Raw genomic sequence first — 18,570 nt, 5'->3', positions numbered from 1 at the left:
TTTTTTTTTTTTTTTTTTTGGTACTGGAGATTGAACCCAGGGCCTTTTCACTGAGCCACATCCCCAGGCCTTTTTGTTCATTCTGGTACAGAGTCTTGCTAAATTAATAGTTGCTCCAGATATGTTCCCATTTGTGACCCTCTTGCCTCACCCTCCCAGAGTGCTGGGATTACAGTGTCATCACTATACCCAGCACTACAGGGCATTTTACACAGCATACATGGTGGCCAGACCTGTGAACTTCTACCTAAGTAACTTGTGAGCAGAGCCCAGGTCTTGTGGCCTCAGGAGGTGCTGAGAGGAAGCAGAGAGATGGCTCAGGAGGAGGTAGTGCTTATTCTCAAAATGAAGGTGGGATGTTCAAATGGAATAGAATAAGCAAGGGCATGGGCAGACACTCTCTTTGCAGCAGTGGGCACTGAGCTAATGGCATTTCTGAGTCTGTGGCCAGCCTCTATGGTCAGAGTCCTAGGGGAAGGTATAGAAGGAATTAAGTCTGTGCTCCAATGATTTCTTCTGCCATCTTGAATTTAAATTGACTCTTCTCAAGGCAAGATTTGTCACTGATGCTGGGTAGAAAAATCACTGGAACTGGGGATCAGGGGCCACTTGTCCCTGCACTACCCAGGCAGACAAAGACTCACTGCCCTCTTCCTATTCTGTAAGTGGAGATAAGGCCTGCCCTGGATGCTGCAGCAAGTTGTTCTGGGGACAGAATGAGGCAATAGATTTCTTGAAACATTTTGCTCAAGATTTCAAGTGCTCCAAATACAAGAAAAGATTGCTATGGAAACGTGTTTTCCCAGAGTATGAGTAGCGAGATTCCATCTCAGGAGGGTCTGGGCTTAATTGGAAATCATACCATCATGTTACCTTCTGAAAACTGCCCTGGAGAATTGGCTAAAGTAGCCACAATTACTCAGGGAGGTAGGTGGCTGGGCAAGGTCTGGATCCAGGGGGGATGGGGTGATTTCCCAAGACACCTGTCTGTCACACACACAGTGTGGCACTCTTTCATTTCCTTCTCCACCAGGCTGACCTAACTTTCCTCCCAACTGTGGATTCAAGTTTTTTTTTTTTTTGGTACTGGGGATCAAAGGATTCAAGTTTTATAGCAAATTATTTTGGGTGCAAGCTGGAAAATTTCAAGTTTAATGTCAAACCATGCTGAGCTAGCCCCGCACATACCACAGTGGAGAAGTAGTCTCAGTGAGGTGACAGTCCCAGGGAGGTGTGCTGATGGGTGCCAACTCAGAAACATTTCTGAGGAGGATCACACTCTCTTCTGACAGACATAGTTGAAGGAGAAAACAGGAACTCTCAGCTGTTAGGTAAGAAATAATGGATTTGTAAGGGTATCCTCTCATTATACTTGTCACAATTGTTTTGCCTTTATCACAAAGGACACAAAAGAGAGTGATCATGTGCCTTGATGCAAATGGTTTGGAAAAAATCCTCTGTTTTCTATTCCTCTAACTTGTCAGAACTGATTTGAACCCCACAGTTCTAACTTTGTGATATCGGGTGTGTTTATGCTAGGTTTTTTCATTTTTTTCTTAACCCCATTTTAGGAAAATGGCTTGTCAGTTTGGGATACTCATGTGTAAATGTTCTCATTTAATAAGTGTACTCCATCCTGTCTCCCTCTCCTCTGTGCAGTGAAAATAGCTCTTTTCACCCTTCACTTCTCTCTTCTAACTCAAGGAGGCTGCCTGGTATCTCTGGAATCTCAGGAGCAAGAGCAGAGTGTAGAGAGGTCAACTGCCATATGAAACTCTAGCTCTTGACCCTCAGGAAAACTTTAACTTTGCCTTAACTCTTTGGCTGTCCTTATAAAACTGCGTATGTGTGCAGATGGGACAAAGATTTAGCAATTCTCTGAAGAAAACTGTGCTTTTTCCTTGGGTAACTTTTACTGATGATGTTGACCAGCTGTTTTAAAAAAGGATTCACATGTATTTATGGTGTACGACTTGGTGTCTGGATACACTTTGAAACTCATCTAATTCCCACACATGTCACCTCTTGCACAGTTACTGTGTATGTGTGTCTCTATGTGTGTAGAGATGGAAGATAAAATTCAAGCATACAGTGCAGTTATGTTGACTATCATACCGTGGTGTGCTTGTGCTTGTACAAGGGGTGATCCACAGTTATAATGAATATTTACATTTAAAAAAACTTATAGTAAAAGGTATTGCCCTGAAATCCTTCAGAATACTACCTTCTGCTTTGAACATACTTATCCCATCATCCTGTCACTTTCTGAAGCAGTTCTGGAAGTTCTTTTTCATGAAGTCTTTGTGTGATCAAAAATACAGTAAATGTTGCTGCTGAGTGCCTTCTAACAGAGAATCAGGCTGGTAAAAGCATGGTTCTGCATCCTTGTCCACATCATTCACTGGATCTGGCACTGCAACTTCTGGCTCTTCTCCAAAGTCACAATGAACGTGAAAGGTATAGATATCGAATGGATTCAGGACATCAAGGCAGCCAGGACAGTGCAACTAAAGACATTCAGAAAAAAAGATTTCCAGAGCTGCTGCAGAATGCAGCTAGAATGATGGGTTAAGTGTGCTTGAAGGGAGGTGGGATATTTTGAGTGGAATTCATGACCATGTATCTTGTACTGCAACAAATATTTTTTATTTAAAGACACACCATATTTTTTGATTACACCTCATGTACCTCTTGTGTAATCAAAGCTAAGCACCCTACTTTTAAAAGAATGAGGAACATATTTTGAGGGCCCAGCAAAGCCCACTGAGCTTGAGACAGATGTGGGGTGAGACTGATTGTGAGCCCTGGTGCTTCACTCCCTGTCAGTTCACAGGGGCCTCCCCAAAGTCCTGCTCTTCTGCTTCTGAACTCATTCCTTCTTGATCATGTCTGTCTAGTCTCTGTGTCTGGTTGCATGACACATCTCTGAGCTTTTCTCAGCGGCTGGCATTGATCATTCCCCAGATTTTTTTAAGTTTTAGTGATTTCTGCTGATCCTCTAGGTTCACATACAGACTCCTTTTGGCTGTGTGCAGGGCTGTGTGGAGAAGCCACTGGAAATCTGCTGGTATAGCATGCTGATGAGCAGAGATACACTTTGACTTGCAGCTCATTCTTTGGCTGTCAGAATGTTACCTTCCCTTTCTCCTCCGGAGACTATAGTTCTTCGTGAGTGATGACTGCATATCTAATCACTGCCATCCCTGCTGTCAAGCTCCTGGATTCTGCACTTTCTAGTGTGTTTGCCAAGGTCCTCAGTGCCAAGTGTGGCTGACTTGCCACCCTGGAGAGATCTATTGGCATCTTCAGACTTCTGTGCCCAGGCACCTAGGGTTTCTAAGACAGGGTAATCTCACTGTCCACATGGCCCATGTAAAGCATTGTCACTCCAATCTCTCTCTGGTGGGGGAGGGGCAACCTATGCCCCAATCTTTATCTTTCAGTACACGGATGGCCAGGGACTACGTGTGCAACGAGGACAGGTTACCAGGTGACCTGTGAGGAATTGGGTCAAACCAAGAAAGAATTATCAACATCTCTGTGTCCTAACTGTGTCAGGAAGCTAACAGAGGTCTTGGCATTCTTCAGTGGTTTCCAGCATGTAAATCCTATCTATCTAAAACTTGCAATATTATAGAAGAACATTTTGTTTGTTTATTTATGTTTTTGGTACCAGGGATCGAACTTGGGTCCTTGAACTTTCTAGGCAGGTGGCGGATCCACTAAGTTAAATCCCCAGCCCTAGAAGAATATTTTAAATCATGCCTCATAAGAATTCTGAGGATAGGTCATTGCGGTGGACAAGGATCAGGAAAGGCACTATGAAAACAGAGCAATTTCAGGTCAAAAGCTGAGAAATTCTCAAATCTGGATCAAAAGAAATTAGAGAATGAACCCTCTAGAACCCAAAGAGGAAACAGGAAATGATAGGAAAGATACAAGTCTACAAATAGAACCAGATTTAGGAGCAGAGGAGCAGTTTCTCGCTTTCTGTCTGTGTCCTATGTCACCTCTAGGAATCATATTGTCAGTGTTGATCTGCATTCGGGACAGTCCCCTCCCTAGGGAAGCAAATGTGATGCTCTCTGTTGTCACCTGCTGCTTATTATGGCCCTGTGGGCTTGTATGGAGAGCTTTTACCAGCAGCAATTAGGCCATAGTATGGTCTTCCTGCCCATCCTCCCCTTGCCGGGACTTGTGAAAGAAACAGCAAATCCAACACAGGATTCTTGGTGGTGTTCACAAGACTTGCTAATGCCCCACACTTCTCATCCTCAGGCTGCCCACTGCGAGGATGAGGCTAGCTGGCTTCCATAAAGTGTTTTGCTTTTTTCTGAACATTTTCCAATTTTATTTTCCTTTAAAACTCACATACTAAGGCTATCAACACATTTAATATGCTATGGAACAAATAATAGGTGTCTTATAAATATGTGTTGACTAAGTTGGCCCTGCTATTTACATATGAAAAACAAATTATGAAAAACCCACAGGACTTTTTCATGTACATGTACAATGTTTTGGGTCTTTGGTCTCATGGTGTTAGTCACAGAATATATTACATCTTCCTTTGCTTTGCCAGTAATAGGAATTAAATGTCCTCTTCATCTTTCCCATATCTGTCCTAAACCTTATCCAAGCCTTGAATGAGATTAATATATATTAATGTAATATATAGTAGCCACATAATGTGGATTTAATGTGAGTCATGAATAAAAAATGTTGTCCACTTCAAAGATATTTTAATTTGAACTGATTCCTCCAGTGGGGAGTAGGTTGTTTCCTCCTCCAGCTAGGAGAAGCATTCTGAGACCATGATTGCATGGACCATGGAGAGGCAAGTGGGATCGGATCAGTCAGAGCTCTGCAGGAACCAGACTGATTGACCACTGCAGACACAGTGGGAGGAGGTGTCTTATGGGGATAGGATCACATGGCCATGGGGTGGCTCGATCACTTTCCTCATCACTAGGACAAAACATCTGACACCCCACCAGCAATTTGAAGGAAAAGTTAATTTTGAGTCACATTTTTATTCTTGTCAGCTAGTTCCCAGGCAGGAAGACAAGGTGGGAAGGCCCAAACAGAGAAAAGCTGCTCAGGTCACGTCAGGAAGCAGAGATGGACAGAGAGGCTAAGGGACTGAGACTCGCCCTTCCGGGTTGTGCTCCCAACTCTTACCTCTTCCTACCAGGCCCCACCTCCCCCAGGATTTAATCTTTCATGCCTATGAGTGCATGAAGCTTTGGGGGACACCCAGATATGAACCATAACATGGGGACTGAGAAGTCCCCCAAGGCATGCAGTGTGCAAGCTGGATGCTCAGGAGGGCCACCGGTGCAGTTCAGTGGAGTCTGAAGGAAACACCAAATCAGTTGAACTGACTTAGCTTTCTTTACAAGCCTCTGACAAAAGACTTAAAATGTTATGGTTTGTACCTATGAGCCTTTTGGTCTTTCACAGCAGGTGAGGGCTGTCCCCATGTGGACAACTCTTTACTAGAGTGGGACAAAAAATTTAAAAACAAAACACATTTGTTTATATGGTTGGAGTACATTTTCCAGATTAAAATGAAAGTGGCCCAAACTAACCACCGTTTTTCTCTTTTACAGACCTTAACGCTGAAAATCAAGAATAGCTGCTTGTTTCAGAGTTTGTTTCAGAATTCAGGGATGTTTATTTTAGATTTTATGTCTACGGTGCTTTCTCCTTCATCATGGCTTCTTTGATGTCAGCCTCATTCCTGATAAAGTATTGACTTCACGTTTCCTTCAGCTGGACTGACCTTCTAACAGCCCTCTTCCTGGCTCTGGGCCCTGACAGCCCTTTCTTTGAGCAGTTTCCTCAGAGAAGTTATAATTATAAATCCTTTCTCTGTTCCTTTGATATGTAAATACTTGTAAAGGTTTCATGCCAGTTCTATAACCCAGGAATGTGGTTCTCCAGGGTCTGGAGCATCTCTTTGGATGTGGTCCCTAAAGAAGATGGCGGCCCTACCTTAGTCTCTGTGGGAGGATGAGAGCCGGACTGGTGGATGCCTGACTCCAAGTGGTAAAACTACTTCCTGCCTGGAAGATATAAGCAAGTTCACTTTTTCTTTGGGTAAGACCTGTGTGATGGTTTGGATCTGGGTGTCCCACCGAAGCCTCATGTGCTCAAATGTGGGGCTTTTGAGTGGTGATTGGATTATTAAGACATTTTAGCTAAATGCTGTGTTAGAAAGTGGGGCCTGGTCAGAGGAAGTGCATCAGTGGAGGTGTGACCTAGAGGGGTTTATTTCCTATCTCTTTTCCTCCCTTCATTCTCTTTACTTTCCAGTCACCATGAGCTGAGTAGCTTTCTTCTACCAGAGACTTTCACCATGTCACTGCTGCCTGGAGTGGGCCAACCATGTAAGGAATGAAATTTATAAAAGGTGAGCCAGGGCTGGGGGGTTGGCTGAGTGGTTCCACTGCCTGGCTCCAAGCGCAAGGGCCAGAGTTCAATCCCTGATACCAAAATAAATAAATAAATAAATAATGATCCAAAATAAGCCTCTCTTCCTTTGAGTTGTGAGTGTTGAGTATTTTGTCCCAGTGAATAGGAAAGTGACTAAGACAGGCATTTAGCAAATACAGAGGGCCTGCCATCCTTCCTCTCATCCCAGCTCTTAAAAAGCCCACCTCTGCCTCCTTGTTTCAGCAGAATTGAATTTGGACTCCATTCTTGCCTCTCCCAGCTATTGTAATAGCCTTGAATAAAGTCCTCTTTCCTATTTATCTTTGACAATGGGAATGTCAAAAATAAAAATTAGAGGGTAATGAATGTCTAGAGATAACAGAAAGGATTCCAGGAGGTAGAAAAAGCAGCAAGGAAAGAGGAAGCCTGCATAGCAATGAACATAGCTCTTGTCAGGCTTGCACTAGACTGGAATAGTGCAGACCTGACTGAAGGGTTTTCCAGATCCTAGTATTCCATATTTTCCCTGACACCAAGTGGCTGGAGAGAGGTGAGGCTGATATAACCATGTGTACTCAGTGTGGTCATGTGTGGGCTGGCTTGGAAATGTGAACACATTCAGGCTGCAGTAAACATTCATTCTTGAGGCCATGTGCAGTGGAGTTGGGTCAGGTCTCTCTGTGTTTCCTCAGGGGCCTACAGGAGACACCCACCTGTTAAATTAGAAAGCAGAATGGCTTTAACACTCTACTTAACTGACTTTCTGGGGCCACCAGTCGTGTACCATGGTTTCCAACTTCATTGATCCACCAGCCTCTTTTTTTTCCTTACACACTTTCTGATCTTTAGTTAATATGTTTATTTCCCATTCCAGCAAATCACTCACGCCCTAAAGCCAGTAGTTACCACTACCTTTATTCCATCAGCTAAGACATTTCATGGATTCCAGGCAGGCATTCTTCAACTCATCAGTTCCTTTCCATCACTACCATCATCTTCTGTCGACTATTAAAACAGCATTCCATCAGACCACCTGTCTTACTCTTCAACAGTTTGTTTCTTCTGCTCAGCTCTAAGAATTATTTTCATTTTCAAAGGTAAGACCAACCATGTTACCCACCAATTTAACACTTTAGGATCTTCTCATTGATCCCAGAGTAATGTACAAGCTTCTAACCAGATGTTTAACTCTTTGTAACTTGTTCCCTCTGCCCTCCCTCTAGCCCTATCCCTGGCTTCATCCTAACAGTGCTAGCAGCAGCAAATCAATGCTAACATTATTGACTTTGTATCACCTGCAGGTCACATCATGCTGTTCCAGGATCCAGCCTTCACTCTTGTTATCTTCCTTTTCACGCGTTCCAGCCTTGTACTTCATTAGCTCATAGTCATGGAGTGCTTGGTGTTCCTGGGAATTTTGTGTTTCTTTTGGGATGGGACAATTGGCTTGGGTGAAAGCATTCTACAGGACATGGGTGGATCATTTTCTCTCCCCCATCCTTAGCACCAGGCTTCCTGAGGGCTCAGAGCAATCTCCAACACCACAGAGGAGGAAGATTCTGCCTGGCACCATTTCCCTCCCTTCTTGTTTCCTTCCTCCTCCCCTGCAGGCTGTACCTGTGGTTTTAGCTTCTTCTGCTACATTTCTAAGCTAGTTTCCTGGACAATGATTCATTTTTTCCACCTTCTTTCACTTTCCCCTCAGTATAACTATGCTGTCTTTTGGATATAGCAGGAAAGAAAATTGTTGACTTTGTTCTTTGTACTAGGCTACTACAATTGTCAGACACTGTGTTAATCACCTCACAGGCTATTACATTTTTAAGTGAGAGCATAGAAAAGTACCCTTGCAAAAGAGAGAGGGAGGATGGGATAGTATAACCCAGAAGTGTACTTTTTAAGTGATACATTAGTTGCACGTGGATGCATTGAAATTACTCCGGAACTAACATAGAATTTATTGCCCTGAAATTTCTATGGGCCAAGAATCAGAAGGAGAATGATCTGAGAAGTTGGGACTGAAGATTCCATGACATTGTCATAAGGATGCTGGCTGCTGCCATTTGACTGGACTGGCTGAAGACCACTCCTAAGATGCCTTACTCTGGTGCTGATGGCAGAATCTGGTATCTAGCAGCTCCAGTTCTGTGCCATTTGATCTAACCACTGGAATGGTTAACGTTCCTGCTAAGCTCTCATCTAGTTGCCCCTAGAACAAGTGATCCAAGTGAGATGCTCTGCACTGTCTTTGATGACCTCCCCTTGGAAGCCACTCACTGTCCCTTGTGCCACATTCTGTCACCAGAAGGGAGTCACCAAGGGCAACCCTTGTGCAAGGGGAGGGGTGTCAGGCTCTGCCTCTGAATCTCTGGGAAGGCTCCTTAAAGTGGAGATCACTGGGCCCCACCCCTAGGATTCTCATCCATTTGGAATACAGTAGGCCCAGAAATCTGAATTTTAATGAGCACTAGGTAATTCTGGTACAGTGGATCAATCACAGCTTTTGAGGGGGTCTGGGATTCAGCTCAGTGCTTCCGACATCTGCTTCACAAGCACAAGGTCCTGAGTTCATTCCACAGTATAAAAAAGCAAAAAACAAAAAACAACCTTTGAGGGACATTAAGGGTGCTGTTGGTGCCAGTTACCAATGTTGTGTACCTATGCTGAGCTACTGTTGACCATTGGGCTCTTGCAGGTTCCTTTTAGCTGGAGAAGTTCCTTGGATGAAGAGGACACACATAGTTCAGGAGGCCACATCCCTTGCCCAGGCAGATTAAGGAAACACCTGACTTGGTCAGAGCCATGAAAGTTTGACTCTGCCTTAAGAGATCAACTCTGGTAACATTTAGACATCAGAACTCTGTAGTTCAGACTGAGCTGTTTTCCAGCTGAGACTGCAATAATCACCTAGTGAGTCCCTGCCCCGTTGGGCTTTCCTCACCTCCCTTTTACAAATGAATCATTTGGAGAACCTTGCCTCAACCTCTGCTTCTGAGGAACTCTACAGATGAAGAAATCCAGCCACCCAGTGAGTAGGCTGCATGGGAATAAGACAAGAGCATGAGGATCATATTCATAGCACGGGGCAGAATGTGAAGGGTAAGAATGGGCTTGGTAGGTGAGGGCTTTTGTTATTTCCTCCTCAAAAAATGCTCACTTTCCTTTTAAACTTATTTCCATATCAGAACTCATGATACAAAAACATAAACTCAATGTGAAAACACTTTAAACATCGCTGAAGTCTCATAATTATCAAAGAATAGATCTTTGATTATTATTTGTATAGTAATCAAAAGTGTCAGCAAAAATATTTAATGCAATGATAGGATTGCATTTTTCTGGATTGTAACTTATGACCTGACCTTCCTTTGAATAAAGTAGTTAGCAAAACTGATTAATCCATGAGATGGGCCAACAGTTCACATTTCAAATTACAGTGATTCTTGCCTTTTACTATTTCCCCCTTATTTCTTTAGGATGCATTAGGCATCACCTCAGTCTAGGTTATGGTTAAATAGATTTCTGTTTTCTTTCCTTAATGGAGTTAACCTAACCTGAATTTTCTGGATCTATCAAAATACTATCTCACCCCCGATGCTCTCCCTCTAATGGGATTTGAATAATGTACTGCTACATAACCTCTGAAATTGATTGAATGGCAAATACTAGGACATGGAATTTGAGGGTGCATTTTTATCCCTTCTGAAAGGATTGGTAATATTCCATAGGATAAATGCCATTTCTATTAAAAGAAATGGAAGAAGGGAAAGAGTTTATGAGTTTTAGAATTGAATCTCTTTAAAATACAGAAATTTAAAACTAAAACTAAAATACTAATACTAAATTAGATCTAAAATTACCTACTTTCATCCTCACTGATTCTGGGTTAAAAAAAACCATCTACCATAACATGCACAAATGAGGCAGTATACATTTATTGATTCTAAGAGCAATGCATGCTTACTATGGGGTGTTCTTTAAATACAGAAAATACCAAGTAAATGAAACCCACATTCTCCCTCCTGGAAATAGCCACCCTTAATATGTGTTTTATTTTCTAGAAATCACCTATTTCTTATGTAGCATTTTAAAATACAATGGTAATTTAAAAGCACATAAGACTTCACATAATTTTTTCATATATTCTTATATAGCCTATATATATATTTTAAATTTTAAAGTATTATGTCTTTTCACTCAGTATTTTCACCTTTAGGATTCTTTCCTAATATCAGGTGACATCCCAGAAAATGGAAGAGAAGGGTGCTCAAGGAATTGATCTCTTCTCCAAAACCAAACTTTTCAGAACTCTGGAATCTAATCTAAAATTGGCAGTGTGAAGGGGACTTCTTAATGCATAGAAAGAGCTGGATTTCTGGAAGAATTATAAAATTTTGCTTGTGCATTCACTGCTGCTCCTCTGCTGTCCCCTGATATTATGGCTTGTGTCTAGATGTCTCCCCCAAAAGCCCCATGCGGTCATAGGTAGGGCTTTTCCAGAGATAGTTAAATCTAGGGTATGTGACTGATCCATGGTGCAATGCTAGGATTAAGGATGCTAGAGTTAAAGGTGGATGATAACTAATCAAGCCAGTGATTGGTTTGGTACCACCCTAATCCCAATGGTCTGGATAGAACATAAAAGTGGCAGAAAAAAGCATCTAAGTTCCCTTGCTTGCTTGCTTGCTTTTCTACCTTCTGCCTGCCATGAACTGTTGTTCCTTTGTGATGCCCCTCGGAGATGCCACCCTGCCTTGGAGCCAGCAGATTATAGACTGAAACTTCTACGAACTGTAAGATAAACAAACCCTTCCTCCCTTAACTTGGGGGTGTTGGATATTTTGTCTCAGCAACAAGAAAAGTAACTAACACACCCAGTGTACACAGCCTGCATTCCTGGTGTGACTTGCCCATTCCCTGGGGGCTCATGCAGATCAGGCTTTTAAAATACTGTGGTGTGTGTCTGGAAATGTCTGTCTGTGCTTTAAAGAACTGATGTAGAGAAAGAGCTTTTCAATTTTGCTCTCCCCTCCTTGGGCGGCTTTACTGACAGTGCTACACCTGTCAAAAGATTTCAAGGCATGCACTTCCCATTCCGACATGGGCCAAGGGCTGGCAGATGGGCCTAGACTCCCAGGGAGGAGGATGCTGAAGGGGAAGGCTCTTGGGGGAATGTGGACTCACTTTCAACTTCAAGTATTTAGGGAAGTATCTGTCAGGTCATTGGCTCTCTACTGAGATAATAGAACAGAGACTTCAGTGTCCACTATGACAAGGCATTCAGTGTGTTAAAAAAAAAATAGCTTGGAAAGACCACTACATAGACAGTAATAGCTCTTGATGGTCAACTACAGCAAAACCCTGACTTTTAGTGTTAATATATTAAAATAGTCAAATGCTCAGATTTCAACAAAAAAGTCACAAGGCATACAAACAAACAGGGGAGTATGGACTCTTCAGCTTTGTACCAGAAAGTCTAGACAGAGCAACTGGGTAAGAAAAAAAGTGCACTTGAAATAACAGATTGTCTCTATTCAAAGATGACATATTTCCTATATAGTGAAAATCTCAAATAATAAAAAAAATGTACTAACTACTATAGCCTATAAACAAATTCAGCAAAGTTATAGGATACAGGTTCAACCCACAAAAATCAGTTGTGTTTCTAAACCCTAGCAATGAATAAAGTGGGGAAAAATTAGGAGACATTTCAGTTTAATAACAGTATCCAAAAGCATGAAGTACCTAAGAATGAATTCAATCAATGAGATGAAAGACCCATACACTGAAATTTGCAAAACAATTACTGAAAGAAATTAAAGACTTAAATAAATAGAATTCTGTCCTGTTTTCATGGATCTGAATACCTCATATTTTGAAGATGGATTTATAGATTCACTGTAATCACAATCAAAATATTGATGATTATTTTTTACAGAAATGGAATAGCTGATCTTCCAATTTGCATGGAATTACAGGGAGACTCGAACAGCCAAAACAACATTGAACAAAGTTAGAAGACTCACACTTCTGGTCTTTCAAAACCTACTGTGAGGCTATAGTATTAGAACAGTATGGTACTGACATAGGACAGACATCTAAATCAGTGGAATAGAATTGAGACCCTAGAAATAAAATTACACATCTATGCCCATTTATGGCCAGATGATGGTCCACAAGGGGCCATGATCATTTAGTGAGGGGAAGAATCATCTTTTAACAGATGCTGCTGTGGTAACTGAACTTCACATGCATCGAATGCATAATCAACAGAAAGAACACAAATAATTTGGGCTTTGTGTGAATTAAAAGCTTGCACATATCAGATGAGATGATCCAAACATGAGAAGACTACAGAAGAGCACAAAATGGTTTTGATTCATATATCTGATAAAGACCTTGTGGTCAGAACACAGAAGGAACACTTTAAAACCCAGTAGCAAAAAGACAAATAATCTCATTCTAAAAATGGGCAAAGGACCCTAAGAGACATTTCCCCAAAGAAGATACATGAATGGCCAAGAAGCATATGAAAAGATGCTTGGTGTTATGAGTCATGAGGGAAATGTAAATCAGAACCTTAAATTACCACTTCACACTCACCTGGGGTGGCTTTGGCTGGGAGAAACTGGAGCTCTTTGCTATTGCTTATAGGAATATAAAGTGATTCATCAGCTGTAGAAAATAGTCCAGAAAATAGTCAAACTTCAAATAGTTCAATAGAATTATCATATGACTCAGCAATTTTGCACTGGGATATACCCCCAACATTGAAAGCAGTTTCCCAGCCAACACATATATATGCTGTTTAAGGGGAGCAAGGGGTCCAAATTTGGAAACGGCTTGGATGTCCAAGAGCGGATGAAGGGATAAATGAACTGTGGGATATATACATAATACTTTACAATTAATTCATAAAGAGGACTCAAAGTACTAATATATGCTACAATGCAGTGGACCTCAAAACATTATTCTAAGAAGAAAAGTAGCTAGACATAGGAGGTGATTCATTGTGTGATTTCCTCTTACACAAACTACCCAGGTAAACAAGTAAATCCATAGAGGAAAGTAGCTTATCCATTACCAAGAACCAGGGGAGAAAAGGTGGGGAGACACTGCCTACTGGAAAAAGATTGGCTTTTGAGGGTGTGAAGGTGTTATAGAATATATAGAGGCAGTTGTACAACATTCTGAATATGTTACATATTGCTACATTTTAAAAGTAGTCAATTTTATATTATGTGCATTACACCTCACTTTTTAAAAAGGAAAGCAAAAATGATCATCTAATTATTTAATAAATTTCTAGATTCTTTTTTTGTTGCTGAGTGGTACTCACTGCCATGCATACCATAGCATATATACACTTTGTATATGGCTTTGTAGTGACGGAGAAGAGGTCAACAGTTACTAGCCGTCAGAAGTGTGAGAAAAATACGACTATTATGGGGAAACTTTGGGAATTTTTTGTGCTGATGTTTTGTGTAGTTCTGTTTACCTGAGTTAATGGTTACTTGAACATATATGTTATAAACACACGCAGAGATGACAGAACACAAAAACTGGCTATTTACTTGATGATAGAGTCAATTTCTTAGCTTTGACAGTTGTGGTTGTACGGCCACTTGATGTCCCCATATCTAGGTGCTCCCTCTCTGCTCAAGCAGGCAGCTCTCTGTGTCCATCCTGTGATGTTGAGGTTTTGCTCTGTAACCCTAGAGACTGATGCTCTGGTCCTCCCAGAGGCATTTTCATAGACTCCTAGCAGAGATGCCCCTAGTGAGGGAGAGCACCCTGGGCTGGGCCTGAGTGGCAGAGTCTCATTCCACTTCCTGGACCTGCCTCAATACTGTCTGGCACACGGGTCAGAGTAGCCTTTTCAAGGGTGAAATATGCTTCCTTCCAAACACACAGCACTGCACTATGATTTTAGTGGTAGGGACTGTGATGCGTATCAACTTACCCTTAGTTCAGAGAGGATAATGCTACTCACTAAAGGCCTTTGAACATGTCAGCTATACAGGCAGGCTTTTAATCCTCGTTTCTCTCTGGACTTCTGGCTGCACAGTCATACCCAGGTCACCATGGTGTACCAAGCCAGTGACACTTATGATGCTTGTGGATTATCCAACCAGTCCAGGTGTCTGAGCAGGAGAGTAGCAGAGACCAGTCCACAGGCCACAATGTATGCCGTTATCTGTTCAAAGTAACTGAGAATTGTTCCTGATTTTTCCTCTTCCAACAGGGTAGGATAGAATATAGCTCCACATTATTGATCACATACTCTGTACCTGAGGGCACACGTATCTACCCTAGTAAAGAGGCCATACTGCTTGGGAAGCTGCTACTGGAGCCACTGCCAAGGTGTGCTGGGAATGGGTCCAGACTGATGAACTCATTGGAGATGTGATAGGAATTCCATCTCTGGACCCTTCTGCTTCTAGGGTTAAGCTAATCTCTGACATCCCTAGAGGACAGTAAACTTTCAAAGTTATTCCCATCATGGCAAGAGAGGGCAATTTACAAGGCTTCCATTGGCTATGTCCAATATGGCAGATCTCACCACGCAGGCTGAGGACTAGGGCCAGGTCTCTGCCAATCACAGTCTGGACCCTGATGGCACATTCAGGGGCCATAGGAACAACCACCAGTTGTGCCGTGTACCCACTCAGAGCCAAGCTAGACTCAGGGCTCCAGTGATTATCTGTCTCCAGAGCTATGCACACAACTGCCTGTTGGGAAGGAGGGCTATGATGTTACTTTCTGAACCTGCAGTCCTCAAAATGAGTGAGTGTTCTCTCTTCCCCATGATGTGTCACCTATGAAACTAGCAGCAGCTCCCGTGGGACTGCTAATCACTACTGGGCCAATCACCGGGGATACAGTTGGTATGGGGTCAAGAGTCCTTGCATGTGGGCACCATTCTGTCCTGCAGGTCATGGGCTCTGAGAAGTGGCCAGGCCTAGAGTCTGAAATGTGATCACGGTTATTGGAATTGGCTTCCTCAGCCTTCTGGGCATTATCCTTGACCCAAGGGCTACTGTATCCTATTAACACATCTGTAGCTCTTTTGGTATCAGAAACCCTGACTGACACTCTGGCTTTGTGACTCAGTAATTATTGTCCCAGTTTTGCTCCTGATAGCTAAGCACTGCCACCTCGTTTCTGTTACCTAGTGAATTTTGCCAACAGCGCGTCCATATCTGTGAAAATGCCCTCTCTCCTTGGCTCTGGCTGGGGAGGGTGGGCATATCTGAGTCCTTGATAGTGAGGGTTTACTCATCACTCCATGCCATCTCACTTGGCATATCGCTTGGTACGTGTGCCTTCCAAAATACCAGCTTCCCTGAGCCTTTGATCCCATCTTCCACCAACTACCCAGGCAGTTCCGGCATGGACACTTAGTGTGGGTGACTGCCTTCTTTGCACTTCTAAGAGCTGTCTCATTAGCATGTCAGCACGCCTCTTGAAGCTGCTGCCAGGATGCTAATCTTTTGTCACAGCCAAGCGCTCCCAAATGCATAAACTCACTGGCTAGTTCCATGTTCTGGGTGCCCTGACCCATCCCCTGGGCATCCTGGTCTGTAATGCACTCCTGGCCCTTTCCAGAGCCTCCTGATGAATCCCCACAACTCCTTCAGGCATGGTTCCCCTTGACTCTGGGAAGACCCACACTGATGTAGCCAGGCCTTGTTTTGCCTGTTCTTTGTTATGGGTCTGGTGTCCAGGAGGGAAAGCACATGTAATACTGGGGTAGCATCAGTGGGGACAGGGAGAACAAGGGTCTCAAAATAGCAATTTTTATGTCATCTTAAAGAAAAAAAGAAAGTTAGCCTTAACTGGAAAGATGCAGCTCCTTCATAGATCCGGACAGTTCAGATTTAAGACATTTCATTGCATATTTTTAGATTTTCCTGTCCCAAGTCACTTGGTCCCACTTTTCTCTAGTATAGTTTTGACCTTGGTCTAGCATCATACTGAGGTTGAGAATTCACCTTTCACTGGAGCTCTGTTTATCTTATAACCACATTCTGAACCTGATACATAGACTTTCCCCTTATCCTTTGGCTGCAGAAGACGAAAATCTTTGTATATGCCAACAAAGACATCTTTTGGTTTCATACTGTACCTTTAATTGTTCATTAATGCCCTTCACCTTTCACTGATTTTTTTTTGCCTGCTTCAGTCATCGAATTCCATGGTCTCCATGACTGTTGTTTCCCCCAGCTTCTCTCAAAGCAGAGAAACATCACAGTGCAGCGGCCAGTGCCTTCTTTCCTCTGGCCTCTCACCCTGTCCCACCACAGAAAGGCTGATAGGTTCCGTCCCCACAGCAGAACAGAGGCTCCTAGGCTCCACTTGTCATCAGCATTGGGGTGCTTTTGACCAGCCCACTGCTATGTAATTCAGTGCCCCCATCTGAAAATTCTTGACATCAAACATTACCTACAAAACAGACCACAGGTTACCCCTGGAGCAGACCATTTGGTAGGTAATTGGGGGGTTGTACTCTTGACATAAATGCCATGGAAAATGGATCACTGTGGGAATGGTACCGGCAGAAGGTGAACTATGATCCATTACAAAGAAGCTCAGCAAATTCCAGAGCAGCTCTGGAGCTGAGATTGCTCTTTAGAGTCACACTGAATTAAGGAGGGGAAGCAGGGGTCTCTGGATGTGGGCTGTCTCCAGGGAAAGGCACAGCCTTAAGTGAGGGTATTCTCTTCATCTGAGAGCTGTTTCCAGAGAGGAATCCAGCAATCTGCATTCTCAAGCCTGGATAAATTAATTCTTTGTCCTAAAGGGGTTAGGTAAGACTTGGGGATGTACCATGGAATCCAGCATGGGATTTAGGGCAGGATAATCAAAGAGCTCTCAACAGGTACTTTGAAAAGCAGAACAAGTAACAGAGTCTGAGTTGATTAATTAATTCCAAATTTGGTGATCTTGTAGGCTCTAGTTTAAAAATTAAGTATGACATCAAAGTTGGTATAAGATTCGGTGATATTTCAGCTACCTAGAGAATAAGAAGAGTTAAAAGAAATTATTTGATTAGAAGGAAAGTGACCCTGTATTGGAATAAAGTATACTATGTAAAGAAATGAAGAACAGAAGATATAGTGAGTACCCTAGTAAAGATGTAAAAACAACCAACCAACCAACAAATAGAAAAACTACTTTAAAATCCTTTCTTGCTAAAGATGTAGGGGAAGTGGGAAGGGTAGAGGAAAGGAAATAAGGGAAAAGAAAAAATATGAGAAAAGGAAAAATGGAAACAAAATCTTTCCAACAGGGGATGCTAAAGATAGGGGAAGTGGGAAGGGTAGAGGAAAGGAAATAAGGGAAAAGAAAAAATATGAGAAAAGGAAAAATGGAAACAAAATCTTTCCAACAGGGGAGTGGAGAGGGGGAGAAGGGACGGCAGGGGCATGGGGAAGAAATGAGAACCAAGACCTGTCGTGTTAAGGTACAAGATCCCAGTGATGAATGTAACTGTACTGTACACTTAAAAAGTACCAATAAACTCAATGAGAAAAAATAAAATAAAAAATAAAATTGGACAAAATCGTATTCATAAAATTCTATGTATAATTACTATTTAAATAAACAGTGAAAACACTGGCAATAGTCTAATAATTATGTTTTTGTGTGATTATACACAAGAAAATTGCATGAAAATCTATAAAAGATAGGTGAGAAGAAATTAATCTACTGCTATAAGTTTTGGAGGTCCTCTTTCCTGAGTGTCTTTATGAGGTATGATGAAAATATAGTGAATGCTGCTGCCAAGTGCCATCCAGTGGAAAGGTAGGCTGGTAAAATCATGGCGCTGTGTCCTCTTCCACCTTGTTCAACAGGTCTGGCACTGTGTGACTTCTGGCTTTTCCCTAAATTCAAAATAACCATGAAGGATAAACAGTTTGAGTCCATTTGGGACACAGAAATAAGCATGCTAACTCAAGTGAAGACATGAAAGAGGACTCCCAGAGTTGCTGCAGAAATTGCAAAGCATGAAGAAATAATTGTGTTCAAAGCCAGCGGAATATTTTTTTTAATTTTATTGAGTTTATTGGTACATTTTAGGGATACAGTACAGTTACATTCATTGTTGGGATCATGTACCCCTTTATG

Source organism: Fukomys damarensis, unplaced genomic scaffold, assembly GCF_012274545.1.
Source record: "Fukomys damarensis isolate Sample0158 unplaced genomic scaffold, DMR_v1.0_HiC HiC_scaffold_16, whole genome shotgun sequence".
Taxonomy (NCBI): Eukaryota; Metazoa; Chordata; class Mammalia; order Rodentia; family Bathyergidae; genus Fukomys; species Fukomys damarensis.
Note: the sequence above shows the minus strand (reverse complement) of the source record.